Raw genomic sequence first — 26,465 nt, 5'->3', positions numbered from 1 at the left:
GCCCACACACTGACCTGTCATCTCCTCTGAGTCCTGCGGCTGCCTCTCTGGCCTTCAGGCAGGCCACAAGAACCAACACAAGCATCCCTGGTCTGGTGATCCCTCTCTCTCACACTGGGTGACACTGTCTCCTGGGCTGAGCTGAGTCTCCTCTCCTCCCCCACACAAAGTCCCACCATGCATACAGTCCGTGCAGCCAGGCTGGTCTGGTGATTCCTTCCCCTCTCTCTCACACACACTCCATGACAGTCTCCTGGGCTGAGTCTCCTCCCCTCCCCCTCACAAAGTCCCACCATGCATACACAGTGCAGCCAGGCCTGGTGATCTCATCCCTCTCCTCACAGCTCGCCTCTCCTCACTCCCCTGGGCTGAGTTACAGTCTCCTCCGAGTCCTCCCCCCTGGCTCCAAACACACAAAGAAAGGGCCCACCATGCGTGCAGCTGACTCTGGACTGTCTGGCTGCGTGGCAGCAGGTGACAGGTCCTGAGCGGCAGCAGGCAGGTCAGAGCAGAGTAGCATAGACGGTCAGACAGACTCACAGTGTGTGGGTGGCTGCGTGCAGCAAGCGGCTGCCTCCGCTCTCCTCTCCCTCAGGCCTCAGTCCTCAGAGTCCACTCAGAGCAGGCCAGGCATTCCCCCTGCGGGCTGCATCTTCAGCCAGGCCTCTGTCTGGCGCCAAGCAGCGTGCAACGCTGATGCAGTGTGGTCGGACTCGGAGGGCGGAGCTTGTAACAAAATGGATGATGCTGCTGCCTCTTCTTATAGGCCCGCTCCCATTACGTTGGCGCAGGCCCAGCCGCTGGATAGGAGAGAGTGGGGGCCCTCTCTGGTCATGTGACTGTGACGTCACATCTCTTAAAGGAGGCCCACCGAACTTTACGTCGGTGGTTCGGTGGGTCTGTCCGAGGCTGTCCACATGTGCCAAGTGTGTATGGTAGGGAATCTCCTTTAACACTGAAGTAATCAAAGAATTGTGACTTGGCAAGTGAGTGATTGCTCTGATCATTTAAAATTGTATATAGTTTAATGGCTCTTTCAGGCTGTCCCTTGGAATACAATCTGGCTAGGCATATCTTTGCACAAGACCTGCCACAATGATCTTCTCCACAAACCTCAGTGCAAGTAGAAGAATTTTGAAGTAGAGTCTGCTGTCTGGTTTGCATTCTCCCCGCCATGATTTGTGGCAGGATCAAAATCTGCAGAAGAAGAGGTATGCTGAAGAGAATGGAATGCTTGTACATGGGTATTGCTTCCACAATCTTTACATTTGATTTCAGGGTTAGCAACAGGATCAGGTAGCACATTAGTCTTTTTAACTAACATGGGGCCCCTATGACTCCTGGGTTTATTCAGAGCAAATTTGTCTTTAGTGAAATGTGGACTCGAGATGTTTGACTTGTTGAAAAAGAAGCTTGGATCGTTCTTAGTTTCTGCAATGTTCTTGACAAAGTCACAGAAGTAGAAGAATGGTGGGAAAGAGACCTTTTTTCTCTTTCTTGTACTTTGAACCAATGGTTGCCCACTTCTCCTGTATTCCATCTGGGAATTTTGCAGCAATTGGATTCACACCATGGGCTGTGTCAAGATAGCTATGACCTGGGAGGTGAGGATCTGCCTTAGCGAGCTGTAGTTCAAGAAAAAGATCACTCAGTTCCTAAAATTTCTGGTCATCCTCCTCACTAGATATCTTGGTAAAGTCTTTCAATCTTTTAAGCAGAGCATCTTCCACAACTTCAGGACTACCATAACTCTGGTCTAGGCATTCCCAAGCTGTGTTTAGGCCTGCAGATGGATTGTCAACATGAACAGCTTTCAGTCGCTTCACACGTTCACTTGACTGAGGGCCTAGCCACTTTATTCACATATCAAATTCTTCACTAGGAGGTATTCCCAGGTCATTTATGGTAGCCTTAAAGGTAGACTTCCATCCTCTATAATTTTCAGGGTGGTCATAAAATCTTGTGAGGCCAGTGCTTGTGAGCTCATGGTGAACCATGTATCTAGCAAGGTCTGACACATCGGCACAGGGTGGCCTAGGAAGGTATGGATTTGCATGGGGGTTTAAGCCAGAAACAGGTTGGAAGTTCATTGCTATGGCAGGATGTGATTAAGAAGTAATGTTGTTATCAGGAAGCATATCGGTAACATGAAGAGGTGATGGTAGTTTGGCTTGGATGCTGACCCCCGGGTTGACAGCCTAATACTTATTAGTCTGAGACTTGTGAAGCAAGGTACGGCTTGAGGGCCCCTCTTGATGTGCAGAAGGACCAGAAGGTTTCTTGCATGGACACAATACGTTCAGATGGCTGATGTCTTAAAGGAGTGTCCATGTCATCAGGAGCATCAAAGGGTGCAGAGAGATTGCTGTTCTGGTTAAGGACATAGTTCTTAGTGTGCTCCTGTAATGAATAGCGGAGATACGGCCGCAACAGCAAGTGGCATGGCGGCTATCTCCGCATCCCAACCGGCGGTTTCCGCCGCGCAGTTACATGCTGGTGCTTTGCCTGGTCCTTCTATTGCTCATAAACTAAGGGCTACGCGCACGCGCGTGCGCCAGGTGACAGGACCTTTATGCAACTAGAAGGGGAGTCAGTTGATCAGACGATCATCTGACTCCAGCTATGCTCCGGATTGACTGAGTGACTGGGGCCGCGCTGTGGAGTGCTTGCAGTATATATAGGACAGGTCATTCAGTTGCTCCGCGTCTGCTGTTGCAAATGCTACGTGTTAGCACTCAGACCTAGTTAGATCCCAAAGTGTGCTAGAACCAGCTGGAGCTGGGAATCCACACTTAGCCAGATTCTGTTGATAGCTTAAAGTACTAATTGAATTGTATTATTTGTTGTGACCTTCTGCTAGCCTGACTACTCTTCTGTTTACTGATCCTTTACCTTTGCCTATCTGATATAGTTGCCGACTCTGCCTGAAACACTACTCTGATCTAACTTTCTGTCTCTGTACCGTATCTGTCTGCTTGTTGCCAAACCTGCTTGTCTGACTCTCCTATCCTCACCAGTGAGCCTAGTCACTGGTGAGGAATTCTCTGCCAGTATCACCTGCTTCTCTGGTGAATACTAGCTGCAGTACTATCTGAATCACCTGCCCCTCAGGTGGTCAGTAGCTGCAGTACAGTCTGAATCACCTACTTCTCAGGAGATTACTAGCTGCAGTACTATCTGAATCACCTGCTCCTTAGGTGGTCAGTAGCTGCCGTACAGTCTGAATCACCTGCTCCTCAGGTGAAAAGTCACTACAGTACTGTCCTCTCTACCTGCCCCTCAGGTAATAGTGACTACAGTACAGTCTGAATCACCCATTCCTCGGGTGATCAGTACACACCTTGTAATATAGTTCCACCTGCTTCTCGGGTGAACTATCTCACTATTGTCTGTATCTCCAGCTTGCTGGAGTTTGTATTCCTGTGTTACATAGAAATACTCCTATCTCCCAGCTCCTCTGGGAATAGCGAGTATCTCTATCATTACTGTTACTGGCTATACCAGTATTATTGGTGATTCTGCAGATCACACATAATCAGGTATAGCGTCTGTATTATTGGTGATACTGCAGATCACCAATAATCAGAGAAATCTGTTCTTGCTGGCACCAATCGTTACAGAACAGCAGACCAAAACATTATGGACGCACTGCATAGTCACGTCCTGACCACCGCAGTAAAAAATCTTGCCGGGGTGATTATTACCCAACAGACTCAGGTCACTCAACTGTCTGGGACTGTTCAGGCACTTCAAACGGCTATTGATACAGTGCGATCCCCTCCTGTCACGGACCTTCGGATGTCCGTACCCAAAAAGTTTTCTGGGCATAGATCTGACTTTCAGAATTTCAGAAATTGTGTGCTATCTTATTTTGAATTAAGCCCAATCTGTCAGGATCTGAGAGCCAGAGGGTAACGTTTATAAAAACCCTCTTGTCAGGAGATTCACAAACATGGGCATATACAGGATCTTCTCAAAAAATTAGCATATTGTGATAAAGTTCATTATTTTCTGTAGTGTACTGATAAACATTAGACTTTCATATATTTTAGATTCAAATACACACAACTGAAGTAGTTCAAGACTTTTATTGTTTTAATATTGATGATTTTGGCATATAGCTCATGAAAACCCAAATTTCCTATCTCAAAAAATTAGCATATTCCATCCGACCAATAAAAGAAAAGTGTTTTTAAAACAAAAAAAGTCAACCTTCAAATAATTATGTTCAGTTATGCACTCAATACTTGGTCGGGAATCATTTTGCAGAAATGACTGCTTCAATGTGGCGTGGCATGGAGGCAATCAGCCTGTGGCACTGCTCAGGTGTTATGGAGGCCCAGGATGCTTCGATAGCGGCCTTAAGCTCATTCAGAGTGTTGGATCTTGTGTCTCTCAACTTTCTCTTCACAATATACCACAGATTCTCTATGGGGTTCAGGTCAGGAGAGTTGGCAGGCCAATTGAGCACAGTAATACCATGGTCAGTAAACCATTTACCAGTGGTTTTGGCATTGTGAGCAGGTGCCAGGTCGTGATGAAAAGTGAAATCTTCATCTCTATAAAGCTTTTCAGCAGATGGAAGCATGAACCCACTTTTGACCCAGAAACAGCGGCAGAAGCGCCTGACCTAAGCTACAGAGAAGCAGCACTGGACTGGTGCACAGTGGTCCAAACAAAATGAAAGCAACTTTTACATGTCATTCGGAAAAATTAAGGTGCCAGAGTCTGGAGGAAGACTGGGGACTCGGGGAGAGGGAAATGCCAAAATGCCTGAAGTCCAGTGTCAAGTACCCACAGTCAGTGATGGTCTGGGGTGCCATGTCAGCTGCTGGTGTTGGTCCACTGTGTTTTATCAAGGGCAGGGTCAATGCAGCTAGCTATCAGGATATTTTGGAGCACTTCATGCTTCCATCTGCTGAAAAGCTTTATGGAGAGGAAGATTTCATTTTTTTAGCACGACCTGGCACCTGCTTACAGTGCCAAAACCACTGGTAAATGGTTTACTGACCATGGTATTACTGTGCTCAATTGGCCTGCCAACTCTCCTGACCTGAACCCCGTAGAGAATCTGTGGGATATTGTGAAGAGAAAGTTGAGAGACGCAAGACCTAACATTCTGGATGAGCTTAAGGCCGCTATCGAAGCATCCTGGGCCTCCATAACACCTTAGCAGTGCCACAGGCTGATTGCCTCCATGCCACGCCGCATTGAAGCAGTTATTTCTGCAAAATGATTCCCGACCAAGTATTGAGTGCATAACTGAACATAATTATTTGAAGGTTGACTTTTTTGTTTTAAAAACACTTTTCTTTTATTGGTCGGATGAAATATGCTAATTTTTTGAGATAGGAAATTTGGGTTTTCATGAGCTGTATGCCAAAATCATCAATATTAAAACAATAAAAGTCTTGAACTACTTCAGTTGTGTGTATTTGAATCTAAAATATATGAAAGTCTAATGTTTATCAGTACACTACAGAAAATAATGAACTTTATCACAATATGCTAATTTTTTGAGAAGATCCTGTAGTCTTCACTCAGAGCATGAGGCGTTATCCTTAATTCATGAGTTTTTTAAGGCCTTGGCCGTTATATACGATGATCCAGATATTACTATCACGGCTGAGAGGAAACTAAGGACTCTCAGGCAGGCTCGTAATCCTGTGGAGGTTTATGCCGCAGAGTTTAGGAGGTAAGCTGTATCAGCTAGATGGGGAACGTATGCGTTATTAGACTGTTTTCTGTCAGGATTATCTGATGCAGTTTCCGATCTGATGTTAGGGCATCCTGAGCCTAAATCCCTAGCCGAAGCAATTTCTTTGGCGGTGCGGGTTGATCGCCGCCTTCGCTATCAAAGACAGACCCGTGGGAAAAACTCTGTAAGATCTGTTTCCTACGCCTCTTCTCCACCCTCGCCACCTGAAGATGAACCGATGCAGATCAGTCACTCTAGGTTAACGCAAGTGGAAAAGAATCGCAGAAGGACAGAAAGACTCTGTCTATATTGTGCTGAGGAGAGTCACATTGTCCAGAATTGCCCTAAAAAACGGGAAAACACTGCCGCCTAGGTGTAGTCAGAAGTAATACCCTAGGCGAGCCATTTCTACCTATAAACAATAACCGTTTGCTCCTCCCTTGCTCCATTACCTGGGAGGGTTGGGCCACGCCCACAGAGGCATTCGTGGACTCCGGCTCTGCAGCCAATTTTATAGATTATGATTTTGTAAAAAAATTGGGGATTTCTTTACTCCCTTTAGACCGTCAGATTCTGGTCACAGCGGTAGATGATTCTCCGTTACAGTGTAGACAGCCTCTTTCCCAGACTCCCCCGTTGTTATGTACTGTAGGGTTGCTACATAAGGAGAAACTACAGTTCTTTGTCCTGCAAACGGCAACTTCTACCATTATTCTCGGTATGCCCTGTTTGCAACTACACTCCCCTCAGATTAACTGGGCTTCCGGGGAGCTACAGAGCTGGTCAACAAATTGTCATCATCATTGTTTGGAGAGAGTTGCTGTTTGTGCCACCAAAGTAAAAGGGGTGCCAGTGCAGTACGCAGAGTTTCCTGACGTGTTTTGTCCCAAATCAGCAGACAAACTCCCACGCCATCGGAGTTTCGATTGTCCCATTCAGTTAAGATCAGGTTGTATGCCTCCTAGAGGCCATCTTTATAATTTGTCTGGGCCAGAGAAGCTGGCTATGCAGGAGTACATTAAGGAAAATTTGCCCAAGGGCTTCATCCATCCTTCTAGATCCCCAGCGGGGGGTGGGTTCTTTTTTGTGCAGAAGAAGGACGGTGGGCTCAGACCTTGTATTGACTATCGGGGGTTAAATAAGATCACAGTGAAAAATCGATATCCACTGCGTTTGATAGACGATCTGTTTGCTCAGGTGACCAATGCCAGTATTTTCTCTAAACTGAACCTTCGAAGGGCATACAACCTGATACGCATTAGGGATGGTGACGAATGCAAGACGGCGTTCAACACGCCCGACGGGCACTACAAGTATCTGGTAATGCCCTTTGGGTTGTGTAACGCGCCTGCCGTCTTCCAAGAATTGATTAATTAAGTTTTTAGGGAGGTTCTGGGAAAATTCGTGCTAGTATATTTGGACGATATACTGATCTTTTCTCCCAACCTAACGGAACATCGTAAACATGTGAAGTTTGTGTTACGCAAATTAATGCAGAACACGTTGTACGCCAAGTTAGAGAAATGCCTCTTCGAGGTCACTCAAGTCCCTTTTTTGGGGTAAATTATTTCCACTTCAGGCCTTTCCATGGATCCTGAAAAAGTCTCTGCTGTGTTGGAGTGGCCGCAACCTGTGGGATTGAAGGCACTCCAGAGATTTCTTGGCTTCGCCAATTACTACAGGAAGTTCATCAAAGGGTTCTCCTCTGTAGTATCACCCCTAACCAACCTTACCAAAAAGGGGGCTGATACTTACCATTGGTCGGCAGAGGCACAGTCTGCCTTTGCTACGCTTAAATAGATATTTTGTTCTGCTCCCTTTCTGAGACACGTGGATGTCCCCTTCCCCTTCATCGTTGAGGTAGATGCATCAGAGATTGGGGTTGGGGCTGTACTGTCTCAGCACTCTGGCTTACAAGGCAAACTCCATCCCTGTGCCTTCTTTTCTCGTAGGTTCTCTCCAGCTGAGAGGAACTACGATATTGGCAATCGGGAACTTCTGCCCATTAAGTTAGCCTTTGAAGAATGTCGTCATTGGCTTGAAGGAGCAGAACATAATATTACAGTTTATACTGATCATAAGAACTTGGAGTACATTGAAGGGGCCAAAAGACTTAGTCCCCGACAGGCCCGCTGGTCCCTGTTCTTTTCAAGGTTGAGATTTGTGATCACGTACATCCCGGGGTGTAAGAATGTCAAAGCAGATGCATTGTCTAGATGCTTTGAGCCAGAGACAGTTCAGCCTGCAACCCCTGAGACCATATTACCTCAGAAACTGGTGGTAGCAGCCACAGAAACCTGGGAGGATTGGGCAGTTACCTTAGGGCCTTACCAACAGGATATCCCAGAAGGGAAGCCTGAGGGGGTTCTCTTTGTGCCACTTCCCTTTCGCTTACAACTCTTGCAACTATTCCATACCCATAAGAATGCAGTGCATCCCGGAGCTGCTCGAACTCAAGACTTATTGGCAGGCACGTGCACAGGGGGGTGCTCTAGGTGCCCAGGCACCCCCCATTTTAAAATCTTCAAAAAAGGCCCCTCTCGTCGTGCAAAATAAGCCCCGCCCCGACCGCGCTAAGCTCCGCCCACCCGCGGGAAGCTCCGCCCCCGCCTGGTACACTTTCAAGTGAAGAGGCCCAGACAGGAATCCTAGTGTGGCATACTGACCTCTCCCTCCACCTAGGACCCATACTGACCTCTACCTCCCCCAGCACCCATAGTGACCTCTCTCTCCACCTAGTACCCAGTGACCACTCCCTCCCCTAGCACTCACAGTTACCTCTCCCTCTACCTAGGACCCATACTGACCTCTCCCTACCCAGTACCCACAGTGACATCTCCCTTCACCTAGTACCCACAGTGACCTCTCCCTCTCCCAGCACCCACAGTGACCTCTCCCTCCACCTAGCACCCACAGTGACCTCTCCCTCCACCTAGCACCCACAGTGACCTCTTCCTCCACCTAACATCCACAGTGACCTCTCTCTTACCCAGCACCCACAGTGACCTCTCTCTCCACCTAGCACCCACAGTGACCTCTCTCTTACCCAGCACCCACAGTGACCTCTCTCTCCACCTAGCACCCACAGTGACCTCTCTCTCCACCTAGCACCCACAGTGACCTCTACCTCCATCTAGCACCCACAGTGACCTCTCCCTCCACCCACAGTGACCTCTCCCTCCACCTAGCACCCACATTGACCTCTCCCTCCCCCAGCACCCACAGTGACCTCTCCCTCCCCCAGCACCCACAGTGACCTCTCCCTCCCCCAGCACCCACAGTGACCTCTCCCTCCACCCACAGTGACCTCTCCCTCCACCTAGCACCCACAGTGACCTCTCCTTCCACCTGGGACCCATAGTGACCTCTCCCTCCCCAGCACCCACAGTGACCTCTCCCTCCCCCAGCACCCACAGTGACCTCTCCCTCCCCCAGCACCCACAGTGACCTCTCCCTCCCCCAGCACCCACAGTGACCTCTCCCTCCCCAGCTCTAGCAGTGATCCTGCCTACCCCAGCACCCACACTGACCTATCCCTCCCCGAGCACCCACAGTGATTTTTCCCTCCCCCAGTGGCTACCCTCCTGTCCCCTGCAGCATCCACGGGGACCTCCCATCCCAAAAGCAGCACCTACAGTGACCTCTCCCTTTGCCAGCGCCCCCAGTGGCTTCTCCTAACACCCAGCATCCACTCCCTCTTCCAGTAACCACACTGACTTCTCCCAGCACCCACAGTGGCCTACCCTTCACCCAGCACCCACACTGATCTCTACCTCCCTTAGCAGCAACTATGCCATTCATAGCAGCACCCATAGTGACCTCCCACCCCCTGCACCCACAATGACCTCTACCTGCTGAGAGCCACAGTGATCTCCCCCAAAGGACCCACAGTGACCTCCCTTTCCTTCAGCACCCATACTGACCTCTACTTTCCACAGCACCCACAGTTACTTCTCCCCCCAGCACCCACAGTGACCTACCCTTCCCCCATTAACCACACTGACCTGGACCTCCCCTAGTAGCAACTATGCCATTCATAGCAGTACCCAAAGTGATCTCCCACCCCCTGCACCCACAGCAATCCCACCAATATTCAGCACCCACATTACACTCAACCAGTAACCCCCACTATAGCAAGCACCCAGTACTTGCACCAAGCAGGACCCAATACTCACATCCGGCCTCAATATGGCACTTAGTACTTGCATCAAACAGCCACATGACACCCAATACCTGCACCCCTTCACCCTATAGCTGGCACCCAGTACTCACACCTACATGGCACAGTACTTGCACCCAACTCTGACATGTCACTCACTACTCACACCTGCACACAGCCTCCACATGGCACCCACTCACATAACCCACGTGACACACAACACCCACCCAGAGCTAGCACCCAGTGCAGGCATGGCACCAAGTATTTGCACCTATGTGATACCCAGTACCTGCACCCAACACCCACATGTTTCATCTGCAGTAGTTCCAGTTGCACTAAGCCTCCACTTGGTGCCCAGCACCCACAGCAAGCACTCACATATGACATCCAGTACTTGTGTACCCAGAACTCAAAAGGGACTGAGTACCAGCAATCAACACCTACATGATGGTTGATACACACCCATACAGCCAGACTCCACATGACACCCTGTGCCAGCACCCAGAACCCATATGGCACCCATCATCTGCCTTTAGCACCCACATGACAACAAATACCCCACTAGCCAGCACCCATTACCCATATGTCGCCATGTACTCACTCCCAGTACCCACTTGGCACTCAGTATTTGCACCTAAGACCCACATACCCCTATAATCAACAACCACATGGCACAGTACTCACACGTCACCAAGTTCCAAAGCCATTATATGCACCTAGTACCTGTCCATGGCCAGCACCCAAATAGCACCCAGTACCCATCCTTGGTCCAAACCCATATGAGACACAGTACTCTCCCATGGCACACATCCAGACCACACATGGCACTCCCTACTCACTCATGTCCAACACTCACATGGCTCCCTGTACCAATTAGCACTCACATGGCACCCACTATTGTTACGATCTGCTACTCATTCAGCACCCAATACTGCATAGCACCCATTGCAAATAAACACCCAATACAAACTGGACCTTGGTACCCAAAGCAGCTTGACACAGACTTTACTTTGGCATCTCGGCACCCACTGCAACTTACCACAAAGTAAACCTTTGCATCTTACCATTACTGCACCTGGGCACCCACTGCACCTTGGCACTTACTGCAGTTTTGCATCTACTAATGCTTAGCAACCACTGCATATTGGTAACCACTGCTTTGCCTGAAAAGAGGTTTGGGTGCTGATCAAGAGGGACAGAGGTCCCAGTACTGAAAGGTGAGTCTGTGCCTCCACAGTGGGCTCCACTGTGCCCACTCTAACCCACTAACAGTGGGCACCTATCACTGCTGATTTGAGGGTGGTAGCACCAAAAGAGTTGGAAGGAGACACAAAGTCTGCCTGATACTGCTATAAAGGTGTGTGTGTGTGTGTGTGTGGGGGGGGGGGGTTAAGACTGCCTTATGCTTTCTGGAGAGGGGGTATTCCGTACACAATTTAGCACGATTTACGATTTCAAATTTGAGCACCACAACCTTGAGGATCCTCTGCATGGCCCTGCTGCCCCTTCCTGCAGCACCCACACTAACCTCTACTTTTCCCATCAGCCACCCCTTCCCCTCATAGCTGGCACCCAGATCTCACACTCACATGACACCAAGTATCTGCACCCAGGCCTAAAATTGCACCCAGTACTCACACCTGCACACGGCTTCCACATGGCACCCACATCTGCACCAAGTATCCACTTAACCCGTACCCGCACCCAAAGTACCTGCATTCAAAACCCATGTGATGCCCAAAGCCCACCCATAACCAGCACCCAGTACAGGCATGGCGCCAAGTATTCGCACCCATGTCACACCTGGTACCTGCACCCAGCACCCAAATGACATTCAGTGCATGCACCCAGATCTTACATGGCACTAAGTTCTTGCAATCAACACCCGCATGACACTCAATACCCAACCATAGCCAGAACCCACATGATACTCAGTACTTACACCCATAACCCACATGGCACCCATCATCACATGGCACCCACTCAGGGCCGGGCCGAGGCATAGGCTGGAGAGGCTCCAGCCTCAGGGCGCAGTGTAGGAGGGGCGCAGAATTCATTCAGCTGTCATTCCTAATTGTGTTTGAAGTTGAAAGAAATAAGAAAAGGGGATACATGGCAGTGACTGCAAGCCATATAACTAGATATTAAGGTGTTAGGGAGGTTGTGGGCCCTGTGGCCCTCTTAGTCTAATAGCAATCAGTGTGTGACGGCTGGGTAGCAGGGATGGAGGGGCACACTTTGGTGTCTCAGCCTTGGGTGCTGGAGGACCTTGTCCCGGCTCTGCTATCTGCACCAAGTATCCACTTAACCCGTACCCGCACCCAAAGTACCTGCATTCAAAACCCATGTGATGCCCAAAGCCCACCCATAACCAGCACCCAGTACAGGCATGGCGCCAAGTATTCGCACCCATGTCACACCTGGTACCTGCACCCAGCACCCAAATGACATTCAGTGCATGCACCCAGATCTTACATGGCACTAAGTTCTTGCAATCAACACCCGCATGACACTCAATACCCAACCATAGCCAGAACCCACATGATACTCAGTACTTACACCCATAACCCACATGGCACCCATCATCTGCATTCAGCAGCATGACAATCAATACCCCCCTAGCCAGAAACGAGGCGGGGGGGGGGGGGGGGGGCATGCAGGGGAAGGCATTGCCAGGCCCCTTTTTTAAATTTGAGCACCCCCCACTTAAGGACCCTCTGCACGGCCCTGCTTATTGGCTAGATGTGTATGGTGGCCATCTTTGGCACTTGATTGCAAGGAGTTTGTAAGGGAATGCTCTGTTTGTGCCAAAAGTAAGCCATCTCGCCAGGCACCGGTGGGTACACTTCAGTCTCTACCGGTGCCAAATGAACCCTGGACTCACTTGTCTATGGACTTTATGGGAGAACTCCCCAGCTCTGAGGGCAAGACGGTCATCTGGGTGGTAGTTGATAGGTTCAGCAAAATGGCTCATTTCGTACCTCTGAAAGGACTCCCCTCGGCCCAGGAATTGGCTGATCTCTTTATCCGGCACATTTTCCAGCTGCATGGCATTCCGGAGAATGTAGTGTCAGATAGGGGAGTCCAGTTTGTGTCGACATTCTGGAGAGCCTTTTGCCGTCAGCTCAATATGAACCTTTCATTTTCATCAGGCTACCACCCACAGACCAATGGACAGACCGAAAGGGTTAACCAGTCATTGGAACAGTTTCTTAGATGTTATGTGGCAGATGTGCAATCAGATTGGGTAAAGTTCCTGCCATTTGCGGAGTTTGCACATAATAATCTGAAGAGTTCTTCTTCAGGATTTTCTCCATTTCAAGTGGTCTCGGGGAGATCTCCTAAGTTTTCTCCTTTGCCAGTGGCATCTTCCCCCTTTCCGGCCCTGAAAGATTGGCAAAGGGCTTTGAGGGAGATTTGGGTCTTAGTAAAGAAAAATCTGGGGAAAGCCTTCCAGACTCAGAAAAAACAGGCAGATAAGAGACGATCTGAAGAGTGGAAGTTTTCCCCAGGAGATAAAGTGTGGGTGTCTACTCGACATCTAGCGTTGAAACAACCATCACCCAAGTTAGGACCCAGATTCATAGGCCCATACCCTATGTCCAAAAAGATTAATGATGTGACATATGTGATTGATCTCCCAGCCAGCATGAGAGGTGTAAGATCATTCCATGTTTCCTTGCTTAAAGGGACACTGTAGGGGGGTCAGGGGAAAATGAGTTGAACTTACCCGGGGCTTCTAATGCCCCCACAGACATCCTGTGCCCGCCCAGCATGCTCCGGCCCCGCCTCTGGTTCACTTCTGGAATTTCGGACTTTAAAGTCTGAAAACCACTGTGCCTACGTTGCCGTGTCATCACTCCCGCTAATGGCACCAGGAGCGTACTGCGCAGGCCCAATATGGTCTGTGCTTGCGCCGTGCGCTCCTGGTGACATCAATGGAAGCGAGGACACGGCAACACAGGCGCAATGGTTTTCAGACTTTAAAGTCTGAAATTCCAGAAGTGAACCAGAGGCGGGGCCGGAGCATCGGTGAGTGGCTGCATAGGCACAGGATGCCTAAGGGGGACCATTAGAAGCCCTGGGTAACTTCAACTCATTTTCCCCAAACCCCCTACAGTATCCCTTTAAGCCTGCTGTGCATGTGGATTCCTCACCACCTCCCCTGTGATGATTGACGACCAGCCTGAGTATGAGATCGAGAAGATTTTAGATTCTCGATTGGTGCAGAATTCTGTAAAGTGCCTTGTCCATTGGAAGGGGTATGGCCTAGAGGAGAGAACTTGGGTGCCGGATTGTCACATGCATGCGGAGGAGTTGAAGAAAGAGTTTCATGAGTTACACCCGGAGAAACCGGGTAGGAAGTGTCCGGGGTCCACTCCTCAGGGGGGAGGTACTGTAATGAATCAGACGATCAGCTGACTCCAGCTATGCTCCGGATTGGCTGAGTGACTGGGGCGGTGCTGTGAAGCATTTGCGGTATATATAGGACAGGTCATTCAGTTGCTCCGCGTCTGCTGTTGCAAATGCTACGTGTTAGCACTCAGACCTAGTCAGATCCCAAAGTGTGCTAGAACCAGCTGGAGCTGGGGATCCACACTTAGCCAGATTCTGTTGATAGCTTAAAGTACTAATTGAATTGTATTATTTGTTGTGACCTTCTGCTAGCCTGACTACTCTTCTGTTTACTGATCCTGTACCTTTGCCTATCTGATATAGTTGCCGACTCTGCCTGAAACACTACTCTGATCTAGCTTTCTGTCTCTGTACCGTATCTGTCTGCTTGTTGCCAAAACTGCTTGTCTGACTCTCCTATCCTCACCAGTGAGCCTAGTCACTGGTGAGGGATTCTCTGCCAGTATCACCTGCTTCTCTGGTGGTCAGTAGCTGCAGTACAGTCTGAATCACCTACTTCTCAGGAGATTACTAGCTGCAGTACTATCTGAATCACCTGCCCCTCAGGTGGTCAGTAGCTGCAGTACAGTCTGAATCACCTGCTTCTCAGGAGATTACTAGCTGCAGTACTATCTGAATCACCTGCTCCTCAGGTGGTCAGTAGCTGCAGTACAGTCTGAATCACCTGCTCCTCAGGTGAATAGTCACTACAGTACTATCCTCTCCACCTTCCCCCTCAGGTAATAGTGACTACAGTACAGTCTGAATCACCCATCCCTCGGGTGATCAGTACACTCGTTGTAATATAGTTCCACCCGCTCCTCGGGTGAACTATCTCACTATTGTCTGTATCTCCAGCTTGCTGGAGTTTATATTCCTGTTTTACATAGATATACTCCTATCTCCCAGCTCCTCTGGGAATAGCGAGTATCTCTATCATTACTATTACACCAAACACATACCCTCACATTGGTTGTCCTGGTCCTGGCTATACCAGTATTATTGGTGATTCTGCAGATCACACTTAATCAGGTATAGCGTCTGTATTATTGGCGATACTGCAGATCACCAATAATCAGAGAAATCTGTTCTTGCTGGCACCAATCGTTACAGCTCCATGGGATCTTCTGAATTTGCCATGCTGGCACTGTCTAAATCACTTCTAACAGCTTGTTCTAAAACTCTTAATTTTGCTTCTGCAGTAGCTTGCTCACACTTTCTGTCTAGGGCTTCAATTTCAACTTTCTTGCAGGCAGCTTCTGCCTCCATTTCTGCTTTCTTGCGGGAAGCCTCTGCCTCCATTTCTGCTTTCTTGCGGGCAGCTTCTATCATTTCTGCTTTCTTGTCTGTGAAAGCAGCTCGCACTTTGGCAGCCTCTACCTCTGCTTGTGTTGGGCGAACAGTGTTCGCCACTGTTCGGGTTCTGCAGAACATCACCCTGTTCGGGTGATGTTCGAGTTCGACCGAACACCTGTTGGTGTTCGGCCAAACCGTTCGGCCATATGGCTGAACTAAGAGCGCATGGCTGAACGTTTCCCAAACGTTCGGTTAGCGCTGTGATTGGCCGAACGGGTCACGTGGTTCGGACCCGAACGCGCTCTGATTGGCCGAACGGGTCACGTGGTTCGGGTAAATAAATACCCGATCCACGTCATTTCTCCGCCATTTGTCTGTGGGTTTAGCTTTGGGTAGGCAGGCAGGGTAGTTCTCTCTCCAGCCAGGCTAGCCAGGGTCCCCCCAGTCATTGTGTCACTGCTGGGAACAGTAGTACACCGCTCACCCACACTATATAGCATTGTGTTTACTGCCACTCTGTGTACACCGCTCACCCACCACTGTATAGCATTGTGTTTACTGCCACTCTGTGTCTCTGCTGGGAACAGTAGTACACCGTTCACCCACCACTGTATAGCATTGTGCTCTGTGTCACTGCTGGGAATAGTAGTACACCGCTCACCCACCACTGTATAGCATTGTGCTCTGTGTCGCTGCTGGGAACAGTAGTACACCGCTCACCCACCACTGTATAGCATTGTGCTCTGTGTCGCTGCTGGGAATAGTAGTACACCGCTCACCCACCACTGTATAGCATTGTGCTCTGTGTCGCTGCTGGGAATAGTAGTACACCGCTCACCCACCACTGTATAGCATTGTGCTCTGTGTCGCTGCTGGGAACAGTAGTACACCGCTCACCCACCACTGTATAGCATTGTGCTCTGTGTCGCTGCTGGGAACAGTAGTACACTGCTCACCCACCACTGTATAGCATTGTGCTCTGTGTCGCTGCTGGGAACAGTAGTACACCACTCACCCACCACTGTATAGCATTGTGCTCTGTGTCGCTGCTGGGAACAGTAGTACACCGCTCACCCACCACTGTATAGCATTGTGCTCTGTGTCGCTGCTGGGAATAGTAGTACACCGCTCACCCACCACTGTATAGCATTGTGCTCTGTGTCGCTGCTGGGAATAGTAGTACACCGCTCACCCACCACTGTAGAGCATTGTGCCCTGTGTCACTGCTGGGAATAGTAGTACACCGCTCACCCACCACTGTATAGCATTGTGCTCTGTGTCGCTGCTGGGAATAGTAGTACACCGCTCACCCACCACTGTATAGCATTGTGCTCTGTGTCACTGCTGGGAATAGTAGTACACCGCTCACCTACCACTATATAGTATTTCTTTACTGCCACTGTTCTGCTGCCAGTCAGCGTGTACTTTAAGGATAAGTGAAATGAAGAAGAAATCCTGTGAAAGAGGGAGGGGCAAGGGAAGAGGTGTTTCCCCTGACGGTTCACGTACAAGCCACAGTGAAGCACCGAAGAAAACCCACTCAATACCGCCCATGTTGTCCAGGAAATCAACCCTCACAAATCCAAAAGAACAGGACCAGATAATTAATTGGATGACCTCTCAAGCGTCCAGCAGTGGGTTAAGCAGCACCAGCACATCACGCACGAGGTCCGAGTCCTCAGCCAGTTACAAGGAGCCAGTGGGCACAAAGCTGACACAACCGGCAGCGACACCACGCACACAACTGCCAAATAACCAGTCCGAAGAATTTCCTCAGGACACAATGGGGTATTCGCAGGAGCTATTCCCAGCCCAACAAACTTCCACCTTTCAAAGGTCAATGGAACAGCCAGAAATGTTGTGCCCGGATTCACAACCATTTACTGTGGGAAATGCACCGCGCACTGAAATGCAAGGCGAGTCCGAGGACTTTGAAACCCAAATCCCAGAGCAAGTTGGGCAGGAGGGGTTTCAATTGCAGGAGGTCGGCCAAGAAGATCTGGAAGACGACGTTGGAGTGAGCTGCGCAGAGGTTGTTCTGGGGAGCTCTACTTCACGGCGGCGGCCCACAATCACATATGACGAGTTTGAGGAGATGGAAGAGGAGGGTTTGGACAATGTGGACACAGACCCAGATTTTGTATGTGAAGGAGAACATGGCCGTCGTAGCAGCACAGATGAGTCTGTTGAAGAACCCACTGCTGCACAAGTTCGCCTTGTGCCACAAGGTAGGCGGCGCGAAATTTCAGGCACCACCAGCGTGGAAGTTCAAGTGAGACGCAAAAGAGGCGCAAACAGAAATCGCCAGCAAGGCAGGTGCTCCAAAGTCTGGCCTTTCTTTGAAGACTGCAGTGAGGATGGTACCATGGTGATTTGCAAGGTGTGCAAGACCCGCCTGAGCAGGGGGAAAAATATTAACAACCTCTCCACCACCAGCATGACCCGCCACATGGTATCCAAACATCCCACTCTGTGGGCAAACGCGGCAGGACAGGGTACCAGCAACACTGCCTCCCTTGGGGTCACCAGACTCACCACCAGACCCTCCTCAGCAGCAGCAGTAGCCCAGCCATTGCGTGGTTCACAACAACATTCACAAACATCAGACGACGCTGACACTGTCACTTTCCGGAATAGTGCTCTTGAGGTCTCCTAGTCTTCATCAAACACAACAACCAACAGCCCTTCAGTGTGCAGCCCTACGGTTCAGTTGTCTGTCTCGGAGATGTTGGAGCGCAAGAGGAAATTGCCAGCAAATGACCCCCGGGCCGTGGCACTAACAGCCAGCATAGCCAAGCTTCTGGCCTGCGAAATGCTGCCGTATCGAGTGGTGGAGACAAACAGCTTCAAGGGCATGATGTCAGTGGCCATCCCACGTTACGTGGTTCCCAGCAGCTACCACTTTGCGCGCTCTGCAGTGCCTGAGTTGCATGAGCACGTGGTCAGCAAAATAACCCGAAGCTTGAAGAATGCCATTGCCTGCAAGGTTCACCTCACCACTGACACCTGGAAGAGTGCGTTCGGCCAGGGTCGATACATCTCCCTTACCGCGCACTGGGTGAACCTTGTGGAGCCTGGCAGCGATTCCTCACCTGCTACGGCGCGGGTGTTGCCCATGCCGTAAACAGCTGCACCACCGTCCCTCCCACTGGATAACAACAGCAGCACCTACCTCTCTGACTCCTTCTCCTCCAACGCATCTCAAAGCTGTACCTCATCCGGAAACGCTAACCCAGCAGCAGTAGGATTGTGGAAGCAGTGCAACACAGCTGTTGGCATGCGTCAGCAAGCGTTGCTGAAGCTGATCTGCCTTGGGAATAAGCAGCACACAGGGGAGGAAATTTGGAGGGGAATAAAGGAACAGACGGATTTGTGGCTGGCACCGCTGGACCTGAAACCGGGCATGGTTGTGTGTGATAATGGGAGTAATCTCATTCGCGCTTTAAGGTTGGCTAAGCTGACACACATCCCTTGCCTGGCGCACGTGATGAACCTAGTAGGACATACCCAGGCGTGGCCGATCTTCTGTTGAAGGTGCGACGAGTGGCCAAACATTGTAGAAATTCCAGTACTGCTTCGGGGGCACTCGCCAAGATGCAGGAGCGCTTCAATCTCCCTCACCATCGCTTGCTGTGTGATGTCCCTACGCGCTGGAATTCTACGCTGCACATGCTATCCCGCTTTTGCGAGCAGCAGAGTGCAGTGGTCCAGTACATGACGGCGCAGTACCGAGGTGCATACGGACAGCTGCCAAGCTTCTGTGGATCCGATTGGGCCAACATGTTGGACCTCTGCCAAGTACTCCAAAATTTTTAGCAATCCACGTTGCTTGTGAGCAGTGACAACTCTTCAGTCAGCATTACCATACCACTGCTGTGTTTACTGAAGAAGTCAATGTTGAAAATCAAGGAAACAGCTGTCATGATGCAACTGGGGGAATCTGAAGGAGAAAACGATCAGCGTGATGAGACCAACATCAGGCCATCTGCCTCAGGAAACGCTGGCCCCAGCAGCTATGACGAAGAAGAGGAGGAGGAACAGCTGGAGTTGGAGCAGGAATTTCATGCCACCACTGACGAGGGCCAGAGCGGTGCACGTTGGACTTCCACAATTCAGCGCGAATGGTCAGCAGAAGCAGACCAGGAAGAAGGTGACGACTATGATGCATCACAACTATCACAACGCTCACAAGAGGATGATGAAGATTCTGGCAGGACTCTGGCACACATGGCTCAATTCATGCTAGACTGCATTGAATGCGACCCACGCATTGTGCGCATTCTGGACAACACCAATTACTGGGTTTATACCCTTCTGGATCCACGGTACAAACACAATGTTCCAAAACTGCTTGAAGAAAGAGTCAGACAGGTCAAAATGGAAGAATACCAGCAGGCCCTTGTGGAGACTTTAGAGAGGAGATTGACATCCTCCCCCTCCTCTAGCCAGTTGTACGCTGACAGACTGACTTCCGCAAACCCAGGACGACCAGGAGGGCAGCAAACAACACAAGCCGCAGCTAGTGCCCAAAAGGGAATGGTATCGGCAGTGTCCTTGGAGTAGGAAAATTTTCTGACACCCATGCAGCAGCCCACAGAACAGCAAGCGTGCAGATCCACCTCCAACACCGATCGCCTGGAGAAGATGGTCAAGGACTACATGTCAGATGGCGTAGCTGTGTTGAACAATCCATCTGCACCCTTCAACTATTGGGTATCGAAGCTAGACACCTGGCACGAACTGGCAATGTACGCAATAGAGGTGCTGGCTTGCCCGGCAGCCAGCGTTATGTCGGAACGCTGTTTCAGTGCTGCCGGAGGCATCGTCACAGATCGGCGTATCCGCCTCTCCACAAAAAATGCAGACCGTCTGATTCAAATTAAAATGAATCAATCCTGGTTTGGAAACAACTACGCAACACTCCCGGACCCCAACCAAGTAACATGAACAATGAACATCTGTGATGGGTTAGCGTTTCCGGTCCCTGTTTATTGAACCTCTCATCTGTATTACATTTATGACTGCATGGCGACAAAATGCATTGCTATCCGCACGCTTCTTGTCCTCATGCAAGGCCTGGGTTGCGCCTGAAAGCGTGGCCTTCTCCTCCTGCGCCTCCTCCTGTTCCATCACGTGTGCTGCTGCTGGGTTAGCGTTGCCGGTCCCTTTTTACAGAACCTCTTATCTGTATTACATTTATGACTGCATGGCGACAAAATGCATTGCTATCCGCACGCTTCTTGTCCTAATGCAAGGCCTGGGTTGTTGTGTCTCAAAGCGTGGCCTTCTCCTCCTGCTCCTTACATTTATGACTGCATGGCGACAAAAAGCATGTTACCTGTGCAAAGAAAAATGACATTTTCCGCATTTAAAAGACATTTTTTCCTTTGAAACTTTACAATCAATTTTCTCAAAAACTATAAGCTCTTTTTCAAATATTTTTTTCCTCTTGTACCCACTCCCAAGGTGCACATACCCTGCAAATTTGGGGTATGTAGCATGTAAGTAAGCTTTACAAAGCACGAAAGTTCGGGTCCCCATTGACTTCCATTATGTTCGGAGTTCGGCGCGAACACCTGAACATCGCGGCCATGTTCGGTGAACGTTCGCGAACCCGAACATCCAGGTGTTCGCCCAACACTAACCTCTGTGTGAGCCCTTATAAGTTCACTAAGTGTGGAACTTCTTGAATGAGATGATCTTGAAGATCTCTTAGTGTGTCCAGTAGATGTGGAGCAATGAGATGCAGTTTCTTGCAGCTGTGTAATTCTTGCCTTTACATTAGCTTTAGTTTCAGATACCTTTTTGCTTCTCTCCTGGTTCAGATGTTCACACCTTTTTAGTTCTTCTAAACATTCTTCTGTGTTTGTTTTCCTTAGGCATGACATGTACTAAAGCCCCATACACATGGGCTACAACTGTCGCCGCAACCACGTGGCACGCACGTGTTGCGGCGACAGGTCGCCCGTGTGTATGGCCCTGAACCGTCGCTACTCAGAGCTGTCGCCGAGCGATTGGCGCGGCCAATCGCCTGGCGACAGTTGCCGCCGAAACTTCACCGCAACTGTTGCTAGTCCGCGTGTGTATGCGGATTAGTGACAGCAACCCAAAGGCAAAAGACGGAGCTTCCGGCGGGGGGGAGGAATGTCGGCTACAGCTTCCGTCGCATCACTAATCCCTCTTCCGCCATGTGTATGCGGAGGGACCTGGCGACGAGCTGTCGCCGATCTGTCGCGCACACGCTACCGTGTGCTTGCGACTAGCTACATTTGTAGCTCGTGTTTACCCGGCTTTAGTGCAGAGCCTCTGATAACTTTCATATGCAGACTTGAAATGTAAGGAGCACCCTCTAGTTGCAGTACTCTCTAGCTAAGCTGTTTGACTTCAGACATGTAATGCCTAGCCAGAGAGTACTGTGTGTAAGATCAACTTAGAACTCTTCCATAGTAACTTCAAAGTTTTCGTTAGATTGCCAAGTAAGTTTGGTTATACGTTTGTTTCTGACACTTGCTTCTGTCAGTATATCTTGCAGCAGGGTGTCAGGCATTTGCTGATCCTCAGGGCCCTTTTCCACTAGCAATCGCTAGTGTTCGCGCTAAATGCTAGCGATTGTGATTCAGCAAAGTTCCAAATTTTCCCAGCAATTGAGATTTTGCTATGCAATGCATTGCATAGCAAAATCCCAGCAAAAATCGCTCCGTGGCGAGATCGCGCTTAAGTAAAAAACGAATCGCGATAGTGGAAATTACCTACCGTGATTCCTATGTTATTAGGCAAACTGTAGCAATTTAAAAATCACTAGTGATTTGCGATTTTGAGATTCTGCATCGCAATTGCCGCTAGTGGAAAAGGGCCTAAGGGCCAGTTTTCCACTTGTGCGGTGAGAATCGCCGCGGTAAAAATTTGCATGCGAATTCGCATGGTTGACGCAGTATACGAATTTAACCATGGCAGTGCCGGTGTGCTTTTCCATTGATCTCCATGCGAATTTGCATGCGAATTTGCATGAAAATTCGCATACCAAAGCCGCAGGCGATTTCCCTATTAAATACATTAGCGGCGATTCGCATGCATTCCACATGCAGGCGAATTCTGAGGGCTCTGCCGTGCAGAAAAATCCTGCACAGAAAAACGCTCAGGAAAACTGACAAGTGGAAACAGGCCCATCCACTTGTATTGGCTGTGCGAATCTGCATGCAGGAAATGCATGCAGATTCACGATAGTGGAAACGTTTTCAGCTTGGCTCAGAGGGAAGACTTGTTCAGCCATGGGTGTCAGGTTACAGGGAGCTGGCTGCTTGTAGGTTGATACCAGGGCCGGCCCTAGACTTTTTGCCGCCTGAGGCAAGTTTTGAAAAAATTTTGACGGGCGCCCTCCGGGAAAAAAGGGCGCCGGAGAAAAATAACGTTTTACAAGCGGCACCCAGAGACTTTTAATGTTTTATAACTGCTTCTCATGATTACACATTATTTAATGATTTATAATTTTTTAAACACTAGTTTTAAACGAAAAACAGTACAATATTTTTTTAAAACATTATTTTTAAACGAAAAACAGCACAATATTTTTTTAAAAACATTATTAATGCATATCACAGGGGTTCTTAGGTTTAGGCACCACCAAGGGGGTCTTAGGTTTAGGCACCACAAGGGGGGTCTTAGATTTAGGCACCACCAGGGGGGTCTTAGGGTTAAATTTTTTATTAAAGAAGTTCAAGTAGCATACAAAGTAAATAATAAATAAATAAAAGTATGCCATCACCAGTCAAACATAATTTCATAACATACATCATGACATAAGAAAAATAATACACAGTGATGCATCAAATCAAAGGATAGGCTTATTCCATATATACAACGAAGAAAAACAATGTTTGTATCAAGCTATGAACAAACAGGAAAACACTTTGCTCACAAAATAAGAATGAGATACCTGCTTATAATAAGCCATAATCAACAAAAGAACACTTCGTCTTTATATCAAGGCACAATAACCATGTTGAGGAGACACCATTCACCCTCATTCACCCCGACAAGACAACCAGACAAAAAAAAAAGAAAATCAAAACACATATAACATATACCATCACCAAAAGACAACGACAACACCCACAATACACCATCCATACCGACAAGACAAAAAATAAAGGAAATAAAGAAAAGGAACATACACCATATACCACCACCAAAAAGTGAAAGGACAACACCAACACATACTTCATACATACTACTGGACTTTTACGCCCGAGACACCTGAATACGTAAGACTAAGGACACTACACAAGACAAGACAGAAAATAAAAACTAATACCCAAAACACGGGACAGACCTCACCTACACATAAAAAGAAGCACAAAGGGATGCTCCCCGTGTGCCTGCGGCCAATACTTCAAAAATGGCGAGAAAATCAAAAATCTAAAGTGGAAAGAGGAGAGACAGTTAAGCCCCACCCAGGAGAGATTTCCACTAAGTCAAGGAGGCTTGATGTTCTGCCAAGCCAGAACCCAAGCTCCTCTTCCCAGCTTCTCCCTCTCCAAGTACCGAATGACCCTCACCTCTCCAAGAATAGTGCTCACCACCACCTGGACGGGCAAGTCTTTTTGTCTAATGGCTAAATCACATCGTGCCAACCATAAGTGTCTCCTAACCACTAAACTTACTATATATAACGTGCACAAATCATAACCCTGGCGCTGATTGAAAGCTCCATAGGCCCACTCGGCATAACTAAGATGCACCAGAAACGGGATATTCAGAGCCCTCCCCACCTGTTTGTACACTTCTACATTAAAAGGACATGACATCAGGAAGTGGTCCATGGTCTCCTCAACAGCGCAATCCTGTCGAGGGCAACCACGTTCCGCCACCTCCCGACACTTCATGTTCCCTCCAACGTAGAGTTTGCCCTGGAAGGTAAGCCAGGCGATGTCCCACAATTTATTCGGAACCCGCGGTGAATTCAACAGACGCAAGCCCTCCTCCAAAATTGTGCCTGGGCAATCCCTCAAGGCTAGTGAGTCAGGAAAGTAGGAGTCCACCAACCTGGCCGACAGGACTTTCCTGTCAACCGATCTGATGTCCTCCACCGTCAATCCCCACTGCCACAATTTCTTCAAGCAAGGCAAGACATAGGCCGGAAGATAGCCATGACGTGTCCTCAGTTTTTTCACCGGGCCACCGCTCTTCCATTCTCTAAGGAAAGGCTCACACCAAGTCTGAAAAATCCCTACCCAGCCAGGCGGGTTCTCCATTAACATGCTACCAATATTGTATTTAATAAAAATTAAGGAGAAAAAAACAATCGGGTTGACCATACCTAAGCCACCCTCCCGCCTAGCTTTATAGGTAATATTCCTGCGCGCATGGTTCAGCTTGTTTCCCCATAACATTAGGAAAAACAAGCCATTGACCCTGGTGTACAGTGATGCTGGCAAAATTGCGACATAACTGACATACAATAATATTGGTATCAGATAAGTCTTGATCAGGTCAATCCTTTCCCTAAAGGTCAAACTCCAACCTTTCCAGCGAACCACTTTCCTGTCGACATCAGCTAGTTTGCTAACCCAATTTCGCAGGCCATAATCACCTGGGCCAAATTTGATGCCAAGAATCTTAATTTCGTCTTGAGGCGTGGGAAAGGATCCGGGAAGTCTAAAGGACTCTCCATCTTTGCCCATCCAGAAAGTTTCGCACTTATCCGGATTGATCTTCGAACCAGATGCCGATGAGTAACTACCTGGCAATCTCCTCAGCCACCACCAACGCCTCCTCTGCATCCGAGATCACCACAGTGACATCATCGGCATACGCCACCACCTTCAGTGATGAGCTCCCAGAGATGCCCACCGGAACCCCACCAAGCGTGCCGCCCTCCAGCCTTCTCACGAAGGGGTCGATGGCAAACACGTAAAGTAGAGAACTCAGTGGACAACCCTGTCGGACCCCCGAGCCCACCTCGAAAGGCTGGCCTACCCATCCATTGATTAGCATGAAACTCTCAGCCCCTTTATATAAAGTTCGCAACCAATCTACAAACCCCCCCTGCAAACCATATACAGTAAGTAGCCGCCATAAGTACTTGTGATTGACCCGATCAAAGGCTTTGGACTGATCCAACGTCAGCAAATACTTTCCCCAACCTTCAGCCCTACACCGTTCCAGGCCTTCCCGGACAGCTAACAATGCTGAGAGCGTGCTCCTTCCCACAACAGAGCAGTGCTGATGGCGAGAAAGTACGTCTGTCACCTGGGACAACCGCCAGAACAAATTTTTCGCCAGGATCTTTCTGTCGACGTTGAGAAGGCTGATGGAGCGCCAATTCTCAATCATCTCAGGATCACGACCCTTTGACAGCAGGATTACTGCAGATTGCCTCATGGAGGGTGGTAACTGGCCCTCAGCAAGGCAATCATTGAAAGCACCAGCCAATTGAGGGGCTAGGGTGGACATGAAAGCCTTATAAAATTCGGCCGTCAGTCCATCCGGGCCCGGAGTCTTTTTAAGCGCAAGGCCACCAATGGCTCTTGCTCCTTCGTCTGTAGTAATCTCCACTGTCAAGTCTATGGCAGAAATATCAATATTCTCCAGACCTGGCGTGGAAACCAAGAAGTCCTCCATCCTCGCCTGGTCAAGTGGCTTCTCCCCAAGCAGGTCAGCGTAAAACTCTCTAGCGATGGCTAGGATCTCTGACCTGGACTTTGCCAGAGACCCCGAGCCATCCCTGAAACCGATGACCGTCTTAAGCGCCGAGCTTTGTTTGAAACTCTGGTAAGGGTCAGGCGAGTGGTATTTACCATGATCCCTTTCCAGAGCCAAAGAAGTCAGCCGGTCGTACTGCTGCTGCTTAAGGCGAAGTTTGACCTCGGAGATCTCCCCCGGATCTCCGCCCTCAGAAACAAGGACAGTCAACCTCTC

Source organism: Hyperolius riggenbachi, chromosome 3, assembly GCF_040937935.1.
Source record: "Hyperolius riggenbachi isolate aHypRig1 chromosome 3, aHypRig1.pri, whole genome shotgun sequence".
Taxonomy (NCBI): Eukaryota; Metazoa; Chordata; class Amphibia; order Anura; family Hyperoliidae; genus Hyperolius; species Hyperolius riggenbachi.
Note: the sequence above shows the minus strand (reverse complement) of the source record.